The sequence below is a fragment of the Somniosus microcephalus genome, chromosome 6, assembly GCF_052327205.1.
Source record: "Somniosus microcephalus isolate GS21.2 chromosome 6, FLI_Smic_1.0, whole genome shotgun sequence".
In the NCBI taxonomy this organism is placed as follows: Eukaryota; Metazoa; Chordata; class Chondrichthyes; order Squaliformes; family Somniosidae; genus Somniosus; species Somniosus microcephalus.
Window position 1 is genome coordinate 48,709,256 of NC_140992.1, and position 14,224 is coordinate 48,723,479.

The 14,224-nt window shown below is 48.6% G+C and overlaps 1 protein-coding gene across 1 annotated transcript in view; it reads right to left on the minus strand.

Annotated features, from left to right (window-relative positions):
- The window catches only part of ece2b (endothelin converting enzyme 2b), a 280,796-nt gene that overhangs the window by 265,122 nt on the left and 1,450 nt on the right, over positions 1-14,224 (minus strand). The gene's annotated exons all lie outside the window — the stretch shown is intronic.

The window sequence follows — 14,224 nt, forward strand, 5'->3', positions numbered from 1 at the left end:
GTAGGAGGTGTGGCAAAATGCTGTGATTTTTTTTTAGTGAAGGCCGAGGATCATGGTCATTTTTGGTTAAGTCTTTTGTTCATTGTCTCCAGGTTGTGAGAGCCAGTTATGTGTCTGACTGTTTTTTTGGGGGTTTCTCTGTATTTGTTTGTCATGCAGGAAGGGCACAGAGTTTGTTAAATAAATAATTGTCTTTATTCAGATTGTGCATGTTTGCTCTTTGAACTATTTGTTGCCTTGACTGGCTCAGGGTTTGCGGCCCGGTTCCATTCTTGTTCTTTCAATGGCACAAGCCATTCACTCAGAGGGGGCCTAGAACCGACTTGCAATAAGCCGCTGACGGACGGCCCTTGCACTTTGTGCCTCCCTCCCGTCTTGGTGCTCCTCCTCCTCCTCCTCCTCCTCTGGTGGTCCTCCAATGTCTGCTGGCAGTGGCTGAGTCCTGAGGATAGCCAGTTTGTGTAGCATGCAGCACACTACAACGAAATGGGAGACTCGCTCAGGCGAGTACTGAAGGGCTCCCCCGGAATGGTCCAGACAGCGGAACCGTTGCTTTAGCACACCGATTGTGTGCTCAATGATGTTCCTGGTCGCTTGATGGCTGTCATTGTATCTTTCTTCAGCAGGGGTGCTGGGCGCACAGAGCGAGTCATCAGCCAGGTGCACAAAGGATAGCCCTTGTCCCCGAGAAGCCAACCTCCTGGGTGAGCCGGGGCTTCGAAAAGATCTGCCGCAGAAGTCTGGCGCAGGATGAAGGCGTCGTGGCTGCTGCCTGGAAAGCGGGCATTGACAGCTAGTATCAGCTGTCTGTGGTCACACACCAACTGCACGTTCAACGAATGGAACACCTTCCGGTTGTGGTAATCCTCGGCATTCTCTAGAGTCACCCGCAAAGCCACATGCGTGCAGTCAATGGCACCCTGGACCATGGGGAAGCCCGATATTCTTGCAAATCCCATTGCGCGTTCTTGCTGCTTGTCCAGGGTCATGGGGAAGGAAATGTACTGACGTCTCCTTTTGAAGAGGGCATTCGTGACTTGCGGATGCAGCAATGCACCGCAAACTGGGAGACATTGTCAATGTCCCCAGTAGCAGCTTGGAAGGAGCCGGTGGCATAGAAGTTGAGAGCCACTGTCACCTTCACTGCCACTGACAGAGACGTCCTGCTCCTCAGCTGAGGCTGCAGATCTGTCTGAAGCAGGTGGCAGAGCTCAGTTACCACCTCCCTTCTGAATCGAAGCCTCCGAATACACTGCTCCTCAGACACGTTGAGGTAGGAGAACTGCTGGCGGTATACCCTGGGAGGGTAAGGCCTCCTGTGCTGACGCCTGTTGGCCCTCCTCCGTCTGGCCATGATTGGCACTCTCTCTCGGCGTCTCTGAGCCCTCTCAATGCAATGGAGAAACCCAACGTTTCCACCCATTGCAGCCCCCATAATATGTGGCCACTCAAGGCTATGGCACTGAAAAATCAATCCACCTGCAAAGTTCTGGGCTGAAGCCAGGAGTACCTGTGCGAGCGCTGAGTCAATGCAGAAAGCCCTCTCCCTTTGTCTCTCTGCAAATCTCTCTCTCTCTCACACAGGAGTCGTCCAAACATGGCTACCACTAAGAAGCCAGGAAGAGCCCCCTTTAAATAGTCCCCCCCAGCCCCACAGCGATTGGGAACCGTTCCACTCAACCAGTCGCTGGGAGCGCCAGGCGGAAAGAAGGGGGGCTCCACTGAAGTTCCGGTTCGGGGCGCACCAAGGGCGTTGCACCATGAAATTATGTCAGGATCTGCGCGCGCAGCTGAGCGGGCGTTGCAGTTTTGCGCCGCCGCTAAATGTCCGCTCAATTTCGCGAGAGGCACAGGTCGCGCCGCGCCCGGGCGCTAGCCGCTTCGCGCCCCACTTATCACTCTCTTAAGGTGCTAGCAGCTGGCGCTACCAACTGAATTTCTCCCCCAATGAGTAAAACCCCCGTTACAAGTTTAGGGTCTCGCCTCACTCGCATAAGTGGTCTGAGCTTTTTATGTTTATAGGTCAGAGGCTAGGTATTCTATGGCGAGTGTCTCACCTCCTGACTCCCCAGAGCCTTTCCACCATCTACAAGGCACAAGTCAGGAGTGTGATGGAATACTCTCCCTTTGCCTGGATAAGTACAACTCCAGCAACACTGAAGCTCAACACTGAAGAAGCTCGACACCATCCAGGACAAAGCAGCCCGCTAGATTGGCACCCCATTCACCACCTTAAACATTCATTCCCTCCACCACTGGTGCACCGTGGCTGCAGTTTGTACCATCTGCAAGATGCACTGCAGCAACTCACCAAATCTTCTTCGACAGCACATCCCAAACCCACGACCATTACCACCTAGAAGGACAAGGGCAGCAGGCGCATGGGAGCACCATCACCTCCAAGTTCCCCTCCAAGTCACACACCATCCTGACTTGGAAATATATCGCGTTCCTTCATCGTCGCTGGGTCAAAATCCTGGAACTCCCTCCCTAACAGCACTGTGGGAGTACCTTCTCCGCACACACCACAGCGGTTCAAGAAGGCGGGTCACCACCACCTTCTCAAGGGTAATTAGGGATGGGCAATAAATGCTGGTCTTGCCAGCAAGGCCCACATCCCAGGAACAAATTTTTTAAAAGGTGTGTCCGTACTGCCCAATATTTAACTATACAGTAGTGTAACAATGGTATCACCTTGTGATCTGCACTGGAAATTTGTGTTTTTCACACACGCTCCTTCAATCTCTGTAACAGCAGATTGAGAAAACATTTGATGAGACGTGGCCAGATTGAATCGTTTAGCCCCTTTATCATTTATATATTTATATTTGTTCTCAGGATATGTGCAATGCTGGCAAGGCTGCATTTATTGCCCGCCCTAGTTGCCCTGAGAAGGTGGTGGTGGGCATTCTCCTTGAACTGATGCAGTCCTTGTGGTGATGGTGCTCGCACAATGGTGTTAGGTAGGGAATTTCAGAATTCTGATCCAGCGATTAGGAAGGAATAGTAATAGATGTCCAAGTCAGGATGGTTTGTAACTTGGAGTGGAACTTGGAGCTGATAGTGTTCCCTTGACTCGTGTTAAAATCCCTTCACGGCCTTACAAGCCCCTAGGTTCTCTGAAGCCTTCCAAGCATCCTGGTGGAAGAGGTGAAGAAGGAGGGAACTTCTCTTTCCGATCCATGGAAAGAAGAAACTTTCCAGGAGCATCACTCCCAGGATATCACCAGGATAAAGCAGGAAACATTTCAATGTCCTGACAAGAGCAGCGAAGGTGAGTACAGCTCTTAATTTCTCCTCTCTCTCAATAACAACTGGCAACAGTCCATTCTCCCCCCTCCCACAGCACTCCAAACAATTCCCTACCCTATATCACATCCTTCACCACTATATCACCTCTTATTCTCAGTCCAAACACTCACAGCAACCTGTTCTCTATTCTCACATCACAGTTAATGCCAATCATAGAAATCCTCTGATGACTCCTTCCTCACTTCACATTCCAGCCACTTGCTTTCCATTCAACACCGTCCAATCATACTTGCATCTTGCTTCTCCCTCTCAGTATATGCACAACAAGCAGAAGCCTCACACATGCACTCATCTTTTCAGTAGCTACTCACTAACTCCACTCTCTCTTTCTGCAGGAGAGAAATTTGCACAACACAAGGGAGAGGAGTAAGACTGGGAGAGGAACACCCAGCACCATGATCCTCTCCGAGCTGGATCAGCAAGCTCTCAAGATCAGTGGCCCCCTTGAGAGCTGTCTGCATTAGAGATTTTGAGGATAGGGGCTTATCGGAACAGGTTCTAACTATTACCTGTACCCTTCAAGTAACTCAGAAAAATGCACATTCAACCTGCTTGGCAACATGAAACTGCATTGTGAAGCCTGTCATCTGCAACTGTGCAGCCTGTCAGTGCCAGGCTAACTGTTGTCCTTTTTCTCTTTCCTTTATATCCTTCTCAGCAGCAAGGCCCTGCAGAAGAACAGACATCGGAGGAGGAGAATCCTTCTGCAGAAGCACAGTATTATGCTGCATCACTCCCAAGCACCAGCACAAAGATTGGCACCCCGGCTGGGTTAGAGAGTAAGTTAGAAACATAGAAATATAGAAGATAGGAGCAGGAGTAGGCCATTCGGCGCCTCGAGCCTGTTCCGCCATATAATGAGATCATGGCTGATCATTCAAATTCAGTACCCTGTCCCTGCTTTCTCCCCATATCCCTTGATCCCTTTAGCCTTAAGAAATATATCTAACTCCTTCTTGAATATATTTAATGAATTGGCCTCAACTGCCTTCTGTGGTAGAGAATTCCACAGGTTCACCACTCTCTGGGTGAAGAAATTCCTCCTCATCTCTGTCCTAAATGGCTTACCCCTTATCCTTAGAGGGTCTGCATGTGGTGAAGCACCCAGCAGTAGTGAGCAGCAGCAAGTACTAGCGGTAGGGACAGCCCAGAAAACAGCTCGTATAGGGTCAGGTCCTCTCCTAGCTCTGTTGAGCAGGACAGAGATGAGGATTTTATGGGTCCTGCTATGAGAAGAAAACTACTTGCCTTACACAAGCATTATATCAGGTACTGGAAGTCCTGCCAAGGTGTTACAGCATCATGGCTAAAAGTACAGAGCCATCCATCAATTTTTTATGGTGCATACCAGAGAAGTGCCAGAAAGGTTTGGTTACAAGTGAAGGGTCTCCTCATTGCTCAGCAGCACATGTGAACTCTGTTCCCTAGGTGGCATGTCATCATTAGCTGATGTCAGTTTGTCTTTGCCAGAGGATTCAACATACTCTGTGCCTCATCAATGTTATCTTTTGATTATAACCTCAGGCTGGATGCAGTGGAGTTGAATGAGAATGCCTCCTCAATGAAGATGTAAATGACATTGTTTCATTAATGGCTTTGTGTTACACATGCACTGGAAAAGCAGGACTGCTGCATGCACCACAGAATTACAAGATAATTTATGCATTTCTAGTGCATCTGATGGAACACAAATATGGAACTTTATTCATGAACACAAGAAAATACTCATGCACATCAGTGACTTTGCAAACTGCCTCCAAAAGGCTGGTACAATTAAACATCTGATCAGTCTAAACATCTCACTACCACCTTCTCAAGGGCAACTGGGATGGGCAATACATGCTGGCCTTGCCAGCGACGCCCAGATCCCATGAACGAATATTTTTTAAAAAACACTTATTTCTGGGAATATTATTTAATATACACTCTATTTCATACTTAACCAACTGCGGTGACTCATGGAGTGGTTGAAGAAGCTTGGAGATCATGCAATCAAACCAAATCATTGTTTCTTTGATATTTCATGGCTTCCCTATAATGTTTTAAATCTTTGTTTATTTTATTCCACTTTTTCTCCCCCACCCTCTTTAAGGCCGTTAATTCGCTCCCTACGTTCCTGTAGGGCTCATGGAATTTTGATTTGAGATATCACAGTCCATGCACGTATTCAATCTTCCACTGTTTGAAGTGGACTCCACCCCTGCCTCAGCTGAAACCCTCATCCATGCCTTTGTTACCTCTAGACATGACTATTCCAATTCTCTCCTGGCCACCCTCCCACCTTCCAACCTATATAAACTTAAGCTCACCCAAAACTCTGCTGCCCGTATCCTAACTCGCACCAAGTCCCGTTCACCCATCACCTCTTTGCTCGCTGACCTACACTGGCTGCCTGTCCGGCAAAGCCTGGATTTTAAACTTCTCATTCTTGTTTTCAAATCCCTCCATGGCCTCACTCCTCCCTATCTCTGTAACCTCCTTCAGCCCTATAACCTTTCGGGATCTATGCACTCTTCCAATTCTGGCCTCTTAATCTTCTATACTCAAGGGAATACAAGCCTAGTCTATGCAACCTGCCCATATAATTTAACCCTTTAGCCCCGGTATCGTTTTGGTGAATCTGTGCTGCATCTCCTCCACCTTGAGGTGCAGTACCCAGAACTGAATGCTGTACTCCAGATGCAGTCTAATGGAGGTGACGACCAAATTGAAAAGACAATCGCATGTTACTGAATCAGAATAATTTATATTTTGGACATGAAATTGAGACTAGAACAACAACACCACCTAGTGCCTAGTTTGATATAATGCCTAGAAATTCAGTTGCTTGCACCAGCCGCTAGCGCCTTAGGAGGAGGAGAAGTGGGGTGCTAAGCGGCTAGTGCCCGGGCGCGACGCGATCTGCGCCTCTCGCGAAATTCAGTTAAGATTTAGCGGCAGCGCAAAGCCTTTGCACGCGCTCAGCTGCGCGCGCAGATCCTGACGCCATTTCATGGTGCAACGCCCTTTGTGCGCCCCGAACCGGAAATTCAGTGGCGCCGGCCTATTGTGCGCCTGGTGCCCCCCGCGACTGGTAGAGGGGAACGGTTCCCAGTCGCTGCAGGGGGCGGGGGGCGCAAATTAAAGGGGACTCCTCCTGCAGTATAAATGGCAGCCATTTTGCTCCACTCCTTCTTTGTGAGAGACGGATATTTGGAGAGAGACAAAGGTAGAGAGCTTTCTGGTTTGGCTAAACACTCACACAGGTACTTGTGGCTTCAGGCCAGAGCTTTGCACTTGTATTTAACTTTCAGTGCCATAGCATTGATTCGATATATCTAATGGGGGCTGCAATGGGTGGAGACGTTGGCTTACTGCATTGCATTCAAAGGGCTCAGAGACGCCGTGAGAGAGTGCCAGTCATGGCCAGACAGAGAAGGGCCAACAGGCGTCAGCACAGGAGGCCTTACCCACCCAGGGTATACCGCCAGCAGTTCTCATATCTGAACATGTTTGAGGAGCAGTATGTTTGGAGGCTGCGATTCAGAAGGGAGGTGGTCACTGAGATCTGCCACCTGCTTCGCAGAGATCTGCAGCCACAGCTCAGGAGCAGGACGTCTCTGTCAGTGGCAGTGAAGGTGACGGTGGCTCTCAACTTCTATGCCACCGGCTCCTTCCAATTCGCTACTGGTGGGGACATTTCCAACATCTCCCAGTTCGCGGTACATTGCTGCATCCGCCAGGTGACCAATGCCCTTTTCAGAAGGAGACGTCAGTTCATCTCCTTCCCCATAACCGTGGACAAGCAGCAAGAGCGTGCAATGGGATTTGCAGCATTAGCGGGCTTCCCCATGGTTCAGGGCGCCATTGACTGCACGCATGTGGCTTTGCGGGCACGTCTAGAGAATGCCGAGGATTACCGCAACTGGAAGGGCTGGAAGGGCTACCATTCGCTCAACGTGCAGTTGGTGTGTGGCCACAGGCAGTTCATACTAGCTGTCAATGCCCGCTTTCCAGGCAGCAGCCACAATGTCTTCATCCTGCGCCAGACTTCTGTGGCAGACATTTTCGAGGCCCAGCCTCACCCACGAGGATGGCTTATCGGGGACAAAGGCTATCCTTTGTGCACCTGGCTGATGACCCCACTCCGTGTGCCCAGCACCCCTGCTGAAGAGCGATACAATGACAGCCATCAAGCAACCAGGAACATCATTGAGCACACAATCGGCGTGCTGAAGCAACGGTTCCGCTGTCTGGATCGTTCCGGGGGAGCCCTACAGTACTCGCCTGAGCGAGTCTCCCATTTCGTTGTCGTGTGCTGCATGCTGCACAACCTGACTATCCGCAGGACTCAGCCACTGCCAGCAGACATTGGAGGACCACCAGAGGAGGAGAAGGAGGAGGAGGAGGAGCACCAGCACGGGAGGGAGGCAGAAAGTGCAAGGGCCGTCCGTCAGTGGCTTATTGCAACTCGGTTCTAGGCCCCCTCTCAGGGAATGGCTTGTGCCAATGAAAGAAGATGAATGTAGCCGCTCCACAAGCCCTCAGCCGATCAAGGCAACAAATACTTCCAAAAGCAAACATGGACAGTGCGATTAAAGAAATGTTTTTAATGTGATACCTCAGTGCCCTTCCCGCATGACAAACTAATTCAGAGAAACCCCCCAAAAAAAACCAAAGACACCAGTCTCGGCCTTCATATATAAAACACATACACCAGTCTTGGCCTTCATATATAAAACAAATACACCAGTCTCGGCCTTCATATATAAAACAAAGACACCAGTCTCGGCCTTTATATATAAAACAACACATTTGGACACACCTTCTACTCTTTCCCCTGCGAGGGTGATCCGTCTCGCTTCCGTGACTGGCCCCTATCCGCCCTGCAGCTCCTCCTCAATGGGACCCCAGTGGCTGCAGCAAGGCTGGGGGAAGGCTGCTGAGGGTCAGATGGTGAGACGGCAGATGCCCTTGGGGGTCGGCCTGGACCAGCTCTGGGCCTGGAGGGGCCGTCTGCTGACTGCTCCAACTCTGCTTGGGCGGCAGCAGTCTGTCCTACGGGTGGTGGCAGCTGCAGTGGAGGAGTGACAGTGTTGGCTGCAGGAATGCTGCCAACCTGACAGAGCACATGCACTCCCTGGTCGGCTGATGCACTGGCACTCACACGGGCCAGCACTGCAGCATGCGCAGCAATCTGCTGAAGCAGACTGCTGGGCTGCTGCGGCGCGGCGAGTGCCCCGGCGATGCCTGGCCAATCCAGCGAGGGTGGCAGCAGTTAGTGCCCATGTGGCCCTGGTCTGTGTCTGCATGACACCAGCCAGTGAATGCACGGCACGACTGAGCACTTGGCTGGAGGCCGCCTGTGATGCAGCGAAGTCCTGCAGACTCCTAGCCTGTGCTGCCGCGAAGTCCTGCAGACTCCTGGCCTGTGCTGCACTGAATTCTTGCAGACTCCTGGCCTGTGCTGCCCCGAATTCCTGTACACTCCTTGCCAGTGACTCTATGGAGTCAGGCATCCTTGCCACTGCAGCCATGAGCTCAGTGTGCCTGCGCTCAGCCTGGGCACCCATTTCCGCAAGGAGCCGCACCTCCTCTGCGCTCACCGTAGCAGGACTGGAGGCCGCACTCACCCTCCGGGGAGAAGGCCGCCGAGCTTCCCCACCCCTCCCGCGTTGCTGCAGCCTGCTGGGCCCCGGAGCTTCACTCTCCTCCGACCCTTTCCCCCTGCTCCCCTCCAGGGAAGACGTGTCCCCATCATGGCCATGGGCTGCCTCGGCTGAGGGTGTCCCTGATGGGCCGGCTTCCTCTTCCTCCTCCTCCTCTATTTCTGACTCCGAGACAGTGCCAGCTTGAGGGGCCGCCTCCTCACCTGGCGATTCACCATCTGAAAGCAGGGAGGCACAAGAGTTGCTTTAGAGTGAGGACAGGGCAGCAGCGAGGGAGGCATGAGTGCTGCTATGCACTGCATTGGTTCGATAGTGGCAAAGGATGCTGGTGTGAGGCGCAAGTGGAAAGAGAGAGGTAAAAAAGGTGATGACCTTACCATTGGTGCCCAGAACAGGGTCGGCATCTCCAGTGGCGACGGGGCCAATCAGCCGGCCTGCCATGATCCGCTCCACTCGCTGCTCTAGGTCACTGAGCTGTTTCAGGTCAGGACAGCCTCCCCCAGTCTGTCGCTGCTGTCTTCGGTTATGCACCAGCTTGCCCTGCAAGAGAAAGGACGGCCTCTAAGTACAGTGTGAAGCCCTGATCTTGCCTGCACTGCCTCCCGTGGTGGAATAGCCCTGACAGTGTGAAGCCCTGATCTTGCATGCACTGCCTCCCATGGTGGAATAGCCCTGACAGTGTCAAGCCCTGATCTTGCCGGCACTGCCTCCCATGGTGGAATAGCCCTGAGTGTCAAGCCCTGATCTTGCCTGCACTGCCTCCCATGGTGGAATAGCCCTGACAGTGTCAAGCCCTGATCTTGCCTGCACTGCCTCCCATGGTGGAATAGCCCTGACAGTGTCAAGCCCTGATCTTGCCTGCACTGCCTCCCATGGTGGAATAGCCCTGACAGTGTCAAGCCCTGATCTTGCCTGCACTGCCTCCCATGGTGGAATAGCCCTGACAGTGTCTAAAGTCCTGAATGTGCAAGTGCTTTTCATGACAGTCCCATAGCTGCTGGATCAGGGCTGGGCATTAGGGCTTTCAGGTCCCTTTGGCCATAAAGTGAGGTGCACATGCAGGGATGAGGAGGATACTGGAAAGGGTACTCACCCTGACAACCCGAGTGAGGTCGTTGAATTTTTTCCGGCATTGGGCTGGAGTCCTGCCAACCACGCTGTTGGAGGTGACCCTGTTTGCCACCTCCCTCCAGGCTTTCCGATAATTGGCGGGCAGCGGCCTCCTGCCACCCTCAGGGAAGAGGACATGGCGCCTGCGCTCCACTGCGCCAACCAGCAGCCTCAGGTCACCCTCGCCGAAGCGCTGCGCTCTCTCCCTGGCCTTCTCCATTCTCCTGGGCGTGGAACAGTTCAATCAGCAGTGGTCAGGCTTGCTTTAGGGCTGCAGTGTGCAGGGCGTGGCAGCCAAACAATTCCACCCTCCCCCTTTAAGTGCTGACTGGCGCCTGACTGTCTGCCTTCAATGAGCAACTCGCCACACCTGCGCTGCGCCCGCCCTCGGTGTTAGCGCCCCGGTTCGCCGGCTTAGCGCCTAATGATAGTCGTGCATCGTCTGCTTTAGCGCAGCAGCAACCTCTTGGGGCGATGCAACTGAATATCGGCGAAGGTGGCGCTAAGTTGCGCTGGGCGCAAAATTTAGCGACCGCCCGACTGTAGCGCCCCAAACGTGGCTATACTGAATTTCTAGGCCAATGCCTTTAACATAGTAACATGTTCCAAGGTGCTTCACTGGAGTGTTATCAAACAAAATTTGGCACCGAGCCGCATAAGGAGATATTAGGACAGGTGACCGAATGCTTGATCAATGAAGTAGGTTTTAAGAAGCATCTTAAAGGAGGTGAGAGCGGTAGAGAGCTTTAGGGAGAGAACTCCAGAGATTAGGGCCTAGGCAGTTGAAGGCACAGCTGCCAAGGGTGGAACGATGAAAATCGGGGAGGCGCAAGAGGCCAGAATTGGAGGGGTGCAGTGATCTCGGAGGGTTATAAGGCTGGAGGAGGTTACAGAGATAGGAAGGGGCAAGGCCATGGAAGGATTTGAAAATGACGGTGAACATTTTAAAATCGAGGCGTTGCTGGATCGGGAGCCGATGTCGGTCAGCGAACACAGGGGTGATGGGTGAACTGAACTTGGTGCAAGTTAGGATGTGAGTACCTGTAGTAGAGTTTTGGATGAGCTGAAGTGTATGGAGGGTGCAAGATGGGAGGCCGGCCAGGAGAGTATTGGAATAGTTGAGTCTAGCGGTGACAAAGGGCATCCACCAACGTGGCGAAGAAGCATTACCCTGTGAATTGTCACAAGTTGCTGAACGATTTGCGCCACTCCGCCGTTAGACTCATGAAAACGGCAGCTCACCCTCAACCTCCCCGTGATTTACATGAAATTGCTGCATTTGCGCATTAATTGCCAATTAAACTCACAGCGGAAAGTTAGGGGTGCTACTTTTTAATGAGAAAATTAAGTTTGTGCAATGCCACTCAACCTCTCTGCAATTTAAACTGTGGTGTCTCATTCCTGCAGGTAGTAAATTGTTGTTAGAGATTTTTTTTTAATTTCATGTTTTCTTACTTTTCCTTTGTCTCTTTTTACTCTCTCCCTTAATCCAATATTTCATTCCCTCTCTTTATTTCTCTTTCTGTACCTGATTTGACTCTAATTTATGCTTCTCCATTGTTCCTCTGTTACTTTCTCAATCCTTAAATCTCATTTTTTAAGGAAATAAACTGTTGGTCCCGTTGTACACCAAGGTCCCAGATGCCCTGTTGCTCTCGTCGCGCCATTATCAGCTTGCACTTCCAGCTACAGGGCAAAAATCATTTCGAGCTGAGGGGTTGGGAAAAGTCTAACATTTGGGGCATACCGCAAGATGCCCCACTCCAGCAAAATCTGGGCCAATATTTACTATTGCGCATTTATGCTAATCGTAAGAAACAAATGCACACTGAAAATCTCTTCCATGGAGGCCCAGAGCATAAGAGAATAAACTCTAGGGTTAATCTCTTTGTAATCCAGAGGCATTCAAACTGGAGTCTCTGGACACTAGAAATTCTGTAAGTGTATCCCAAGTGGTCTATAAGGTAATTAGATTTCTATCCAGCCCAAAACTCAATCGCCCCGCCCCCCCCCATCAGATTCCTGTATTTTTCTGAATTTGTTGACTTACTGTCATATTATTTCTATAGCTGTGTACTAACAAAACATGTTTCTGCAAAGATAGCACTGTTTTCCTTTGGGTAGTTGACGTTCGAAAATTAAGGTGAAGGTATCCAGAAGTGTATCAATATTTGCAGATGCCCCCCTACACAAAAAGTTTCAAAACCACTGCTCTAGTTACAATCACTATTATGCCAAGAGAATCAACTACAGTGTTCTGAATTACAATCAATAGCTTATTTGCATTCTTATTGTTCAGCAGCTAAGAAAACAGCAATCTTAATGCAATGGAAATGCCTCTCTTCTGGTGTAATAGATCGTTTGGCATTGCTTGCTAAGCCAAGAAATAGGGTAGATAAAATATTTAATGCAACGAGATTCTGATGAGTTTATTAGAACTGGGTTTAGACTGCAATGTACACTGCCTAGCCTTGATGGCCTTGAGAATATATCAAAGATTAAATAACTGACAAGCCACCCAGGCATATGGAGTTATTTTCATTCTGCCAATAAATATCTCTGCAAAGTATGCATTTAGATTCCGAGATGAAATTTCAATTTATGTAGTATGCTTACTTTATGTATTATAAGTGCATTTTATGTATTAGAAGTATATTGTATATGTTGTGTTATTCTGCATATGCACTTTTTGTTGTTCTTTTAAGCATATATGATTCCTAGTAATAACACTAAATCCCTCATTTTCATATCTTTCTTGTGTAAACATGCTTTATTAAGCTGTTTCATATATATTTCAGTTCTTAAACAAGGAATGTATTCACATATACTTTTCTCTGACTGGTTAAATCTCAGCCTATATGAAATTAATTAAGTATACAGAACCTTATTAGCATAGATATCGTAGAAATATATTTCTCTTTGCTTAGTACAATCATTGTATTCTTAGTACAAATTCCCTATTGCCGATAATGTTGGGGGAAATCCCTCATTACACATAAATTAAACAGCTTGTTCATTCTTTTCGTGTACTGGTATTTAATAGTCCATATGGTCTCTGATGCGGAACTATCATGTCAATAAAATAAAGCATAAACTAACACATATATAATGAAAAACATCTATTTTGCATCTACTGTTGCGGGATTCATACACCTTACTTCCAGGCTGTTTCTTTTCATGGAATGATGCGATCTTATGACCTGCCTCATATGTGTCTCCAGTGACCTATAGATTTACAGAATGGAGCTCCATCCTCTCTTCTGTGTGTAAAGTACATTTAACCATTTAATTCATAAAGGACACTTGGTGTTTTCCAGCTTAACACCATAATTATTTTTGGCATTAAGGTTAATCAAATAACCATCTCCTCTGATAATTTTGAATCTGTATTATGTCATCACATAGACTCTGAAACAATATGTTACTAAAGTACCTATTATTGTAATATACAGATGTTTTGTGAGGGGAGGAGGATTGGTAGGAATAGCACCAACTCTCAAAAGCTATTAATGATAGTGAGAGGGAAAACCACAATTTATCCAGTACTAAATTCTCCTCAATCTGATATTCCCAGTATTGCTGATTGCTTTGAGAAGTTGTGTTATGTAGTTCGCACAAATACAAAATAAATTCTGCCCACTAATTTCAGCTGAACGTCAAACATTTTTGGCAATGATATTGCGTTAATCAATATCTTTTTTCCAAGGCAATAAAATAGTATAATGTTTATCATTTATATATTGCCATGATAGCATGTGACGTGGTACTTGTTAAGAACACTGGTCTATAGGAACACAGGAATGTACAGGACTAATGCAATCCCAAAATCTAGAAAATATCATAAGCCACCTCGCATACCTTTTATTGGTATATTGTTTCCAAGTCTGTATCTTAGCTGTATTGTTTATAGGGTAAATAAATATTTTTTGCAATAAGTAGATGTTTATTTACTAACTCAAGATACCCTCACTGAAGTGCATATCAATTAAGGTATGGAAAGGAGTAATAAATGAAATATTGATTTGCAACATGTTATGTATTCAAAATTTAGCAGGGAAAGTACAGAAGTCCCAAAGCCTGTATAATTTATATAACCCAGCCAGTACTATTCTGTAGTCCTGAAACAAACAGTTAACCAAAACATATTGATAATA